General features: G+C 33.1%; 1 protein-coding gene across 1 annotated transcript in view; it reads right to left on the reverse strand.

The window, feature by feature from the left end:
- LOC126738654 (BTB/POZ domain-containing protein Tiwaz) overlaps positions 1 to 13,159 on the reverse strand; it is a 43,508-nt gene that overhangs the window by 11,929 nt on the left and 18,420 nt on the right. The window lies entirely within an intron of this gene.

Raw genomic sequence — 13,159 nt, forward strand, 5'->3', positions numbered from 1 at the left:
CAAGCTTATATTGTTTAAATGAGGGGTACGTCAATGTAAAGGTCAAGCTAGATTGGATATGGATTAATAATAAATTAATTAATATATAGAAAATGTCATATACGAGAAAGAAATTAGGAGTAAAGAACCTTTAATTATGTAATTGTTTGATCTTTCCCTTTACTTTCCTGGCACCAGTGAGGCCAGAGTTTTTAATTTTTTAGCAATTCAACGTTATTAGTACCACTTTCAACGTCAGGATATGTAGCAAATTATTACAAATTTTGACTTAATTCAGTTAGGTTTAATTTTCTCACCAAAACTCTTTCAAACGTTGAAAAAATCGACGTAGTTTTTACGATAAATCAGTCAATCGTAATTCCTACATCAATTTTCCACGATAATTATGACTTAATGGACGCAATGAACTACTAGGCAACATCCAAATAAACGATGAGGCGCTTTTTATGTAAATATTACATAAAGTTTTATACTGATGTCAGTTTTTCTGTTTAATATATTGAAAGAAACACCCTGTTAAGGACCCACTGACACTAAAGCTACGGTTTGTTAGAATACTGCGCGACGCATAGCATAAACGTTCAACAAAATCTACCTTGATCGACTCACGGTAGATTTCATACAAGTGTTTTGTTAGTTCCTAATTGTATGCTGGTGGGTGCAGATGGAGACAAACCTATTTTGTCACATTTTCATATATTTATAGTGTATAATATAAGAATAATCATTATGTCTAAAAAATTTTTGCTGGCGATGCTTATTGATGAAGAAGAACATGAATTGGATCTTCTGAGTTTAATTAGTTGTCGTCGCCAAAACAAAACTGAAAATCGAATGTTTTCTAATAGATGTTTGGAAGGGGCTTATAAAGTAACAATAGAAAACAGACTATTTGGAAACGACTACAAATTTCGGGAATATTTTGACTATCCATAGAATTATTTCAATTAGTGTTAGATTATATAAGAGCTGATATTACCAAACATCCTTACAACAGGCGTCAAAATCCAATTAATCCAGAAGAAAAACTCAGCTTGACTTTAAGGTAAATGATAAAAGTAATATAAAGCACTTTTACTTTATTTATAGAACCTATTTATGTTAAATGCATGCTTAACAATATTCACAAAAGTTCATACTGTGGTTCTTCTGAAAAAACATGGCCGAGATGGCCCTAGATGCGGCAGTCTGGCTGCGAAAATTGGCATCCGATGCTGAATTTGAATTTGACTCGGAATAGTATCCTTGGTGCGCTGATGTATTGGACCATTGTTTATTAGTAAAGGATTCAATTTCTTGTTGCGTAATTTCATCAATTTCATATTTTGAAACGAGAGACATAATTTCGGCTTTGATTTTTGCTTTATTGATTGGTGAAAGTTTGGAAACTGTTGATGCCACACTATTAAAAAACATATTTATTGCATGGTCCATTGACTCGGTTGGTTGGGTTGCAGTCTTCTCGTTATCTAATAAATGGCGTAAAAGAGCAGTTCTTTCTTCTCGTCCCTTTCTAATTTCGCTTAGAACTATCATGTTTTTGTCTTTTAAATCTGTGGTTTTCTTTTTTTTTTGTGGAGTTTCAATATTGACTTCCTCAGTATCCTACATCGCTTTGAACTATTTGAGGTTTCAGTATGTTCAGATATTGCTGTTTCTATATCACATTGGGTTTCATCCTCATGGTTTTCCTTTTCCAGCTGCTCAGATTGTGTTTCATCTTGCGAAACATCCGATTCTTGTTGAATGCTATCTTGGGTATTACTTATTGTGCTGGAATAAAAAAAATTTAATTGTTTCCCACTATCAAAGCAAAGAGATTTTAAGGATTTTAAAGTTTTGAGTAAATACCTTCTTTCATCCAATGATGTAGAATCCAAAAAGCGGAGGTGTTTAAATTTCTTCAGGAATGAGTTCTCAGTGTCATCTGTTCTTTGAGATCCTGTACCCGTGCCTTTGGTGTAGTCCTTTCTCTTTCTTTGGTAGTAATCTCTTATAGACTTCCACCTATTTTTACATTCCACATCTAAAAACCAATCAAGAATAACTCATCGGAAGAAGAATTTTAGTACACTAATGCGCAATATTTTTATTGCAGGTTCTTGGCAACTGGAGAGTCATACAGGTCACTATCCTTTCAATACAGAATTCACCATAGTTGGATTAGCATATGTGTAAAACAAGTTCTTCAAAGTATTGTTAAACGTATGCTTCAGATTTTAATAGCTTATGGAATTACCTAAATTGTTGTACATCGATTGATGGTAAACACATAAGAATTCGTTGTCCATCCAATGCAGGATCTCTCTATTTTAATTACAAAAACTTTCATTCAATTGTTCTGCTAGCAGTCATCGATGCAAGGTATAGATTTGTGGCAATTGACGTAGGATCCTAGGGCAGAGAGGGCGATGCGGGGATATTCATAAAATTAAACATAAGAAAGCAGATTGGTACTAACTGTTTTAATTTACCTTCTTCAAGAGTTATTCGTGGTACTAATATGCAGCAATATTGGAGGACGAGGCATTCAGTTTAACAACAAATATGATGAAACCATATTCACAAAATCAAGCAAAGCATGACAAGACAAAAGCCATTTATAATACAGACATTCCAGGGCCAGAAGAACATCAGAAAATGCATTTGCTGTAATGTGTCAGTACTTTAGAATATTCTACACACCCATAGCCATGGCTCCAGAGGTAGCTGACAACATAATAGTTTCTGCTGGTATATTGCACAACATGCTTCGAAAGGTAAAAATTTCTTGTCCAAACGAAAATGCCAATAGAGTTCCGGATTTTCCAAAAGAAAGTATGTTAAAGTTAACCGCCACTTGCGACAAAAGAGCATCATATGAAGCATTTGAGGTTAGAGATAACTTTAAAATCTATTTTAATACTATTGGGGCTGTACCATGGCAAGGCAATATGAGGTTTGTTCTCACTGCAAATTTCTTACAAGTTTGAAACTGTTTCCAAACCATTCTTGATGCGCATGTGTAAAATATTACAACTTCTGATCGATTTGAAACCGTCTGTGCGAACATCAAATACGGGTTGAGTCGAGAAGAAAAATAACCTCACTTTTTTATGCCAGTGGGAAATGGGAAAATAAATAAAACATAAACAAAACAAAAATTATACTACAACCTTGAAATAGCTGTATATTATTAATAGAGTTTAAGATTGTGTGATTATTTGCTATTTCAAGACTTACTCTAAAATGGTCGAGAAATTCTATTCTATTAAATTGGGACACAGTTTCATGAAAATAGTTTTGATTTTTGGGCTTTATCCGTTCTTCAATTAAATCTTCTTTAAAAGTCTGTGTCGGAATCAACATAATTCTGATCAGATTCTTTCAACGATTCAAAATCACTTGTTTCTTTAATGTTTATTTTTAGACTAATCCAACAATATAAAATACAATTTTCAAAACGAATATCAAGGACTATACAAAACGACAAAATACAAACAACAATTTAGAGGTTATGTTTATATTCCGAAGATCGGCGTTGATTGGCTACACGAATGCTCTGACACTTTGCTTGAAATAAATCCGAAAACAAGTCTGACTATCAGATGACGATCAGAAATTTGTGTAAGAACATCAAACTTTTGATTTGAAACCGATCAGAAGTTCCTGTGCGAACGCATTTTACTCTATTGCGCATGTGTATTTGTCGAAAACTTGTTTCTTACTGCTGTGAGAACAAACCTATGGTGTCTCGTGTCGAGTAATATTATTATTGTTAAAATATTATATGTGCCATACATCAAACGTGTTATTCTTTTATAATAATAAATATGCTTTTAACTTTCCTGTGAAGTTTTTCTCCAATTTCTTTTTATGTATTAGTTTTCACAACATTATCCTTAAAACTTTTACTCTTCACAGTGTACAATGGAGGATGTTCTCGTACAAGATCAATCAACTTTTCATCTTCCTCTAAAGAAAATTTGGTTGCCATTTTTCAATGTGTTTTTTATCTGCCCACTTTCAGCTTAACTGAACGCCTGCGTCAAAATCAAACTCGGTTTGATTTCAGTGCACACAGTCGACGCTGTCTGTCGTGCGCCTACCTAAGCAGAACTTAACAAAACGCTCTTCTTTATTTACACACGTTTAAATTCAACGGACGTGCGCAGCATTCAGCAGAATGTGAGTTTTGCGCCGCGTACTGTTGTAACAAACCGTAGCTTAAAGCGGCATAGTCCTGCTCATTTGCCGCTTTTCCGTCTAATCCGCTTTCGTGATTGGTCACTTTTAGCATCTTAGAAAAGTACTTAAAAAAAAACCTCACATCAGAATGAGTTGAAAATTGGTCAAAGTGTTTCTTATTCGATTCCGCTCAGATTCACTATTTTGTTTGGCGATCCGTTATAATTTACATTTTGTGATTTGCTATTATTGGCTTCCCTCGTCAGCTGTTCAGGCTGGCTTGCATCTTGGTCGGGCGTTTTCACGTCGTTGCCAGTTTTACCGATGGTATTTTATTTACAGTTTATTAAATTTTAAGATAACCAGATCGAATATCACAAAACAAAATAGTGAATCTGTGCGGAATTGAATAAGACACACTTTGACCAATTTTCAACTCATTGTGATGTGAGGTTTTTTTTTAAAGTACTTTTCTAAGATGCTAAAAGTGACCAATCACGAGAGCGGATTAGATGTCGGAAAAGCGGCAAATGAGCAGGACTACGACGCCTTAAGAAAGATGACGTACATACTTTTTGAAATAATTTTGATATATAAATTTTTGTTTGTAGGTTACATCTAATTTTTTAGAAAACGTTTCAACGTTTCACAAATGACCTAATTGTTACGTGAAAGGAACGTTGGTTTTTTTTGATTTATCAGAAGACGTTAGATAGATACAAACAAACGTGGGCCAAATTGATTTTTTTTGGCTACTTATTCCTATTATTTGACCTTGGATTCTCGGTTCAGAGGTGTTTGTTATTTCCCTCGTTTAATTTTTCAGACATCAACGATTGTCACCTAACGTTGTCAACTAACATTACCAAATAACCAAACATAAGTTTTAGGTTAAATTCTTATGTCAAACTGGTTCTGGCTTTATAGGATAAGTGCAATTTACTAGAAAATATCAACTATTAAAAAAGTTAACAAAAACAATGTAGATTTAGGAAAGAATTCTTACCTTAAAATGGCGTTGGTTTTTCTAGAATTTTTTGAATTAGTCGTTACGTTAAACTGACGTTAGCTTCTCTCTTTATATCTTAGATTTAATTTCGCATAGCAGCGACTATAACCAACATTTGATTAATGACATAATTATTAGATTAAATTTCCTTTTTTTTGATAGAAGGGGTTTTTTATAGATTATATATTATTTACTGGATGACGACAACTAGAAATCAACGTTGCCAAAAAAATTACGTAATTTCTAATAAAAACTGTAACGTTCAACTGATGTTGGATTTTCTCGTTATAGATATATAATTTTCTAGAAGTTTTTTTTGTACAATATTCATATTTTAACTCGATCTATCTTACATTTTCTTACCTTCCTCCTCCCATGCTTCTTTCATAAACCTTATACCTTGTATCCTACTAAACATCCGAATAAGCTATTTGGCTAATTGTAAGCTATTCGAAATTTGACCATGTAATCTGTGTCCGGTATGTATCAAACCAGTAGTGTCAAATCAATCAAGCACTAAGTAATTTGTGAGCTAAACACACATAAATAAATTACGACGCGTGAGGTGAATCCCCTGATTCAACAGGGCTAATTGGGATGTTTCCTTTCTTTCACATCATTACTACTCCTACGGGTAAGTTAAGTGCTTTATGTTTCTTAATTATTTATTTATTTAATCTATCTATATATTTAGTATATCTTCAATATACGGCAGAGCCAGTTTACAAAAACAAAATAGATAATACAAAATACTAGACAACATAACAATATAAATACAATACTAGAATTACAAAAAAAAAATATACCAAGATAAAACCTCTGAAAAAACAATCATCAACAGGGCTAAAAACTTAACACTATCCAAGGAACGTAGGTTAAAGTGTAAGATTATTTATTTTTGATTTGAATGACCGTAAGCCGCCGAAAAATGGATCCAAACTATTTTCATTAAGGAAATGCAAGGTCCTAGTCAGTGGAGAAAAAAAACCCATAGTTGGCCGAATGAAAGGGTAAACGAAACATAGAAAAGTTGATCCTTCTTTGACAGGTGTTAAAAGAAATTGCTTCCAAGATGGTAGGACAATTATATAAACCATTTAAGATCTTATACAATGTTAAAGCATCCGAATAATGCCGTCTGACTTCAAGATTATAGGATATTTGGACACTGATAGCATTATAGTCGATGTAATAATTACGAAAAGTATTAACTTCAGCGATCTTAAGAATCTTCTTTGTACAGCCTCAAGGCGTTCAATATGAGAATCATAATAAGGGGACCAAATTACAGACGCATACTCAAGCACGGAACGTACCAAAGAGTAATAAAGTAATTTGAAACAATAAGGTGAAAGATGTACACTATTTCTAGTGATAAAACCAAGACTACGCATACTCCTGTTAATAATATCCAAAATGTGCAGCAAAAAAGTTAGCTTGGTATCAAAAAGAACACCTAAATCTTTAACTGTATCAACTGACTTGAGTTCGTCATTATTGATTGTGTATTGATAATTAATAATTTTATTAGAACGACCAAACGAAATACATACACACTTCTTTACATTCAGTTCCAGACTATTGCTATTATTAAATTAAATCCAATTGAAGTAGCTCAGCATTAAGATATGACTCAATGGCTTTATACAGTTTAAAATCATCAGCAAAAGCGTTTTGAATGAACAATTACATCACTCAAATCTCTTATGAACAAGTTAAAAAAGACCGGTCCAATATGCGAACCTTGAGGCACGCCTGAAGATACTTCAATACCATTAGAAATATAATTACTTATCCTGACCAACTGTGTGCGACCAGTCAAAAAACTGTGACAAAATTCGACCAAAGTCCTATCAAGGCCCATAGCCCCAAACTTCTGAACCAGATGTTCATGACCAACCCTATCAAAGGCCTTCGAGAAGTCTATGTATACACTATCGACCTGTACAGGCCTCTCAAAAGCACCAATCAAATCATATTGGTAAGTCAACAGGTTAGGAACTACAAACTGAATACACACACCTCTATAGTTACAAATATCAGTTCTAACGCCATTTTTATGAATTGGTGTTAAAAAGCTTACCTTTCAATAATCAGGAAATTTGCCTGATGTCAAGCAAAGATTGAAAAGGTGATGCAGAGGCTTACTCAGAGTGCACACACAGTTTTTAAGAAAAACAGATGGGATACCATCAGGGCCAAAAGAATGTTTGTTAGGAAGGCGTAAGATTTCATCAAATATGTCCAATAAAGAAAAAGAGATGCGATTTAAATCCAGACTGTAATCAAATTTATAGTCAGGAGCTTTGCGGACAGGTCCGCTTCCATATGCATGCTATTGGGGTATGAATCAGACCTACGTAATCTATTGATGTGTTTCCAAAATGAAGAAAGATCATGAGAAATTTCAGTATTTAATATTTTAATATATGACCTAAAACATTGATCACGAAGAGTTTTACATTTATTCCTCAAATTTGAAAAATTAACATAATCCATAGGATCCTTGCTATTTTTAAATTTTGTGTGAGCAATCTTTTTTTAAATAACAAGATTCTGTAATTTTCTACTAAATCAACCAAGTGGGAAAATTAGATGATTTAAAATGTTTAACTGGAATAAACATCTCAATAGCAAAATAGAGAGCATTGTAAAAAATATCAATGCATTTATTAATATCCTTCTGATTAAAAGCAGTATCCCAATTCATGCAAGCAAGGTAATTATTAATGGCAACAAAATCACAGTTTACAAAATCATAATAATAAACATCATACTTAAGACTAAAATCACAATTAATAGGAATATGTGTTTCAAAAGGAGGTTGGTGGTTTGATGCCGGTGATAAATTTTCAGTGGCATATATGACTTCAACATTTGACAAACTTGAGAAAAACAGATCAAGAAATGTACCAAACAAATTTGGCAAGCCATTCACCTGCTTAAGATTAAGATAGTTACAACAACTACATAGCACATTTTGCAGATGTTATAGACTCAGCCGTCTCAACATGCAGTTCGTTCACAGAGTTCCTCCATACCGCATGTGGCAGATTAAAATCACCACACAATAGAATATCACAACTAGTATGAACACTCACAAGATCCATGGATGTCGAGGCAAATTCCTCATAAATTGATAAAGGAGAAGCAGGAGGGATGTAAACATCACCAAAAATGATATTCTTGTCACTGCATGATACAAGCACAAAGATGTGTTCCAGGGTTGAATCACTGGTCTGTAATAACCTGGCTTTAAAACATTTATGAACAGCAATCAAAGTGCCACCACCCCTTTGCCTCCCCGTATTTGTGTAACTTCGATCCTGACGGAAAATTTTAAAGTCAGTGAACCTTAACTCCGAGTCGAGAAAATCTTCATTAAGCCAAGAAGACTCCACCAAAATTACAACATCATATATCATATATCAACATCATATCATATCAACTGTTGACAGCATTTCGCAGGTCAGCTATTTTAGTTCGCAAACCACCCGCATTATGAAAGTATACATTTAGTTTTTTGGAGTTTGCTTAATACCATTATTAATCTTTTGTTGGACCACCTTAGGAATGCCATTAAAATATTGTATGCATAAGTTCTGTTCTGTACGTGAGCGCAAAGTAAGTTCTTCTTAAGCATTTTTTACTTGTTTACGTTGAATAGATGTTAGGTCAGCTTTTATTTTTATTTTTATTTTAAAATTATTAAGTGATTTACGATTTTTTTAAACAGAGGATGCCAGCTCACTATTAGGGAAAACCACTCTTAAAGGTCTCAATTTGTCTTTGTTCAATTTACCTAGACGATAGGCTTTAAAACTTGGACAGGTAATATTTAGTCTTAGAAAGCACTCAGTTACATACTTCTTGTCGTAATCTAAACGAACTTTAGATTCTTCGGCATTACTCTCAGAGACATCATAAAAAATAACATTCGTGGATCTGGAAGCTCTTTCGTGCATTTCCTCGTAAATCTCTGCAGGGGTTTGCTCAGCAGCCATGTTAGTCTTACTTACCCCCTAAGATTTTAATTGATCCAACTCATACTTAAGGTCTTGGACCTCTGATTTAAGCTCAGATACCCCTGAGCCAAGGTCGCCTGTCTGAATAGCCTTAATTTCATCCAACAGACATGTCAACTTAGTGTTCTGATCGTTAGTAGCATTAAAAATATTTAGTATGATCAAAACAACATCCGACATCTCAATATTCTGTTTGTTTACTAGACGATTTTGAATTTTCTCTCCACCAATTTCACAACACCAATTGTGTGAACCAGTCTTCCTAGCTTGTGCGACAACTTTATTAAAACTGGAAACCGAAAGGCCCGTACAGCCCCTATGAAACCAAGAATTACACAAACTACACTCAACTGAACTAGAGTTTGATGAAAACCCACGACGACATTTACAACAACTACTCACGTCGGCCATCTTGGATAGATTATTGAATTAATTGCATTTTTTTTACGTTATTATACATAATTTTACGTTACGTAATCATTAGTTGATTTCACTATGTTGGAGCAGAGTCCCTAATTGCTACAGTCTGGCCTTGGTAACTATCCACAAAACAGCTGTTAAATCTGGTTTATTAGAAGACGACAACTACAAACCAACGTTACCAAAACCGACGTATTTTCCAAGAGTTTCATCAAGCCGATACATCTTATATAGTAGATGACATTATGAACTTTTTTGAAGTTTGCAATTATGAAGTTTCGGTATGTGACCTAATTTTTAGGTTTTATTCATACCTAATTCTGCTTCACTTTTTTATGTCAAATATGATTTACGGGAAAAGTGCAAACTCAACGTTGCCAAAAACGATGTACTTTTTAGATTAAATGCTACTGTTAAACTGTTTCTCTTTTTATAGGTTTGGTCTGATTTACTGGATGACTTAACTACAAATCCAGTTGCCTATAATTACGTTAGTTTTAGTAACAGTTATGACGTTAATCTGTTCAGTTTGGATTTTTTCTTTATAGGTTATTTTAATATTCTAGACATTAACCACTGAAACCAACGTTGACAAAAATGATACAATTGTTAGGATAATTTTTTTTTATTAAACTGGTAAATCTTTTTATAGAATATCTATGATTTACTGGAAAACGGCAACTGCAAACCAACGTTGCCAAAAAATTGCGTAATTTCTAGTGAAAATTGTGACGCTAAATTGACGTCGGATTTTCGCCTTATAGGTTATGTATGATTTTCTAGTTGTTATCCACTATAACAAACATTAAAAAAAAACAACATAGTTTTTAAGTTAAAATGTTTATCTTTTTATACGTTAATTGTGATTTTCTGGAAGAGCTCAACTATAAACCAACGCTCCAAAAACGACGTAGTTTGTAGTAACCGATGTTGGACTTTCTTCTTATAGGGGAAATTTAATTTTCTTTACTATAAGTAACGCTGCAATAAATTACATAATTTTTAGATTAAATTCTTACATTAAAGTGTTTCTCTCGTAATTCTTAGTAAAAATTGAGACCTTAGTCTGACGTTGGGATTTCTACTTATAGGTTATGTTTAATATTCTAGATGTTAATCACTGAAACCAAGGTTGCCAAAAACGATGTAATTTTAGTATAATTTTCGGGATAAGTTTTTACGTTAAACTGACGTTGGCTTTTCACTTTTAGTATAAGTTTAATTTCCTAGGCTGTAATTTACGTTGCCAAAAACAAAATAAATTTTAGGTTAAATTCTTACGCTAAAATGCTTCTCTTTTTTTTAGATAAAATGTTATTTATTGGAAAACGGTAACTACAAGCTGATGATGCCAAAAACGTAATTTTTGAAATAAATTCCTACATGTTAAACTGGGGGTAGATCCTCTTCTTAAGGGTAGGTTCAATTTACAAGACGTCAACGATTATAACTAATAGTGCAATAAAACAACGGAATCTTTGGATTTTATTCTTTTGTTAAATTGTTTCTCTTTTAATAGATTACATGTGATTTAGTGGTAGGTGTCAACTATAAACCAAAGTTGCCAAACGTCTACATTTTTAATATAATTTATGACGGTAAACTGGCGTTGGATTTTCTCTTTTTATGTTAGATTTAATTTCCCAATCGTCAAGGATTAACCAACGTTGCCAAAAACTCCGTAATTTTTAGAATGAAATATTACTTTCTGCTATAGAATGAGTTTAATTTTTTAGACTAACTTTGCTAAAAACGACTTAATTTTTAAAATAAATTATTGCGTTAATTTGGCGTTGGATTCTCTTCTTATGGAGTAGGTTTAACTTTCTGTAAGTCAACGAATATATATTTGACTAATATTGCGAAAAAATAACGTAATCTTTAGAATAATTTTTTTGTTAAATTGTTTCTCTTTTAATACCGTAAAGTCGAGTGACTTTGACCCAGTTTTAAAGTTTGTCTAAATTTTTTTATATATAATATCACAAAAAATGCAAAATTTTTATTAGTTTTATTTGAGTCTTAATATACTTAACTGAACTATCTACCTAAGAGTATGTAACTAAGTCCTATTTCAAAAAAAAAAGTGGGTGTGCAATGTCACCCTCAAGGATCGGGTGACTTTGTTCCATACAATATTTTGTGCTTATTTAGGTTTATTTTAAAGACTGGGACAAAGACACCCATTCGGATGGATCTATTTGACTCATTTAAAAAATATAATTTGATTTTTTTAGATTTTCAGAGAAGGTATGTTTGGTAAAACATAATTATAGCAAAAAGAAATAAAAAAATATGAAAGCCAACAAATTTCTTTATTTAAACAAAGTTTTAAACATGAAATTATCCCTGTCTATGATAGATGGATCTCCACAGACATCAAAATATGCCACATGGTAAGAATTTCGTAAAGGCTGTTCAAGCCAAATATTTTTTTTAACATGGATCATTTCTAAAACCCAGCCAAACTGAATGTCCTTGGCATACCCATCAAATTTGCCAGGAAAAGAATCTAGTGAATTGGGTTCGGTAACAATTACGTAGTCACCGATAGAAAAAAGTTCTTCATTTTCTGACGAATTATCCATGTAAACTAAACTGGAACTAGAAATACTTGTGACTGAATCCGATTCATATTTTGTTTTTTTCTTTTTTTCGATTTTCGATAAGCCGCTGATTCCAGGCTCATTAGTATTTACAACTTCAATCGGTTCAGGCATACTATCTATTTCTGCAAGAAAATTAACAATTTCTTCTTCAGCAGCCTCCAAGGTCATCTTATCTATATTTTCCCTAGAATTCAGTGTCTGTATGTTATTGTTATTTGTGTTTGTTTTTTTTTTTATTATTTTTTTTTATTTGTTTCTGCTTTCTTGGATTGTGTTTTCTTAGTGACCATTTTTTTTTTTAGTTTTTTCAGTTTTATTAAGGCTTTCTGCTATCTTGCGATTTTGGAGATCATCCGAGCTGATACTTTTTCCAGCAGTTACCTCAATTTTCCGTCTGCGTTTTTGTTTTGGTTCAGAGTTTATTTCTCTATTTTTTTCCAAAAAATTAATAAACACATCACTTACTCTCGCTGCTATTTTGACGGGATTCTGCTGATTTCTGTTGTAACTTTGAATTCTCTCTAACACTTGTTGTTTTTCGAGTGGGAAAATTCCGCATTTTTGGAAGCCGTTTTCAAGATTTTTTCCACCCTGTTTACTAACAGCCTCCACTAGCTTTTTAAGGAGTTGAGGAAAAATGCTTTTGGGGATGGAGCCAGTATTGATGTTGTGGGTCTTGAAATCGAGTAGAATTTTCCACCAAGCTACCTTCATGGGATGAAAATAGGTTACGTCTAGGGGTTGCGTTAAATGGGTGAAGTTGGCAGGAAGACACAAAAATGAGATATTTTCTCGTTAGCAATTCTGAATAACTGTGGGTGAAATATAGGAGGATAAGTTATCGCCTATAATCACTTTTTTCCCAGGAATCTTTTTTAATTTGGGCAGAACCAGAGAAATAAACCAGTCTTCAAAACACAACGAATCAA

The sequence above is a fragment of the Anthonomus grandis genome, chromosome 1 (genome assembly GCF_022605725.1).
Source record: "Anthonomus grandis grandis chromosome 1, icAntGran1.3, whole genome shotgun sequence".
In the NCBI taxonomy this organism is placed as follows: Eukaryota; Metazoa; Arthropoda; class Insecta; order Coleoptera; family Curculionidae; genus Anthonomus; species Anthonomus grandis.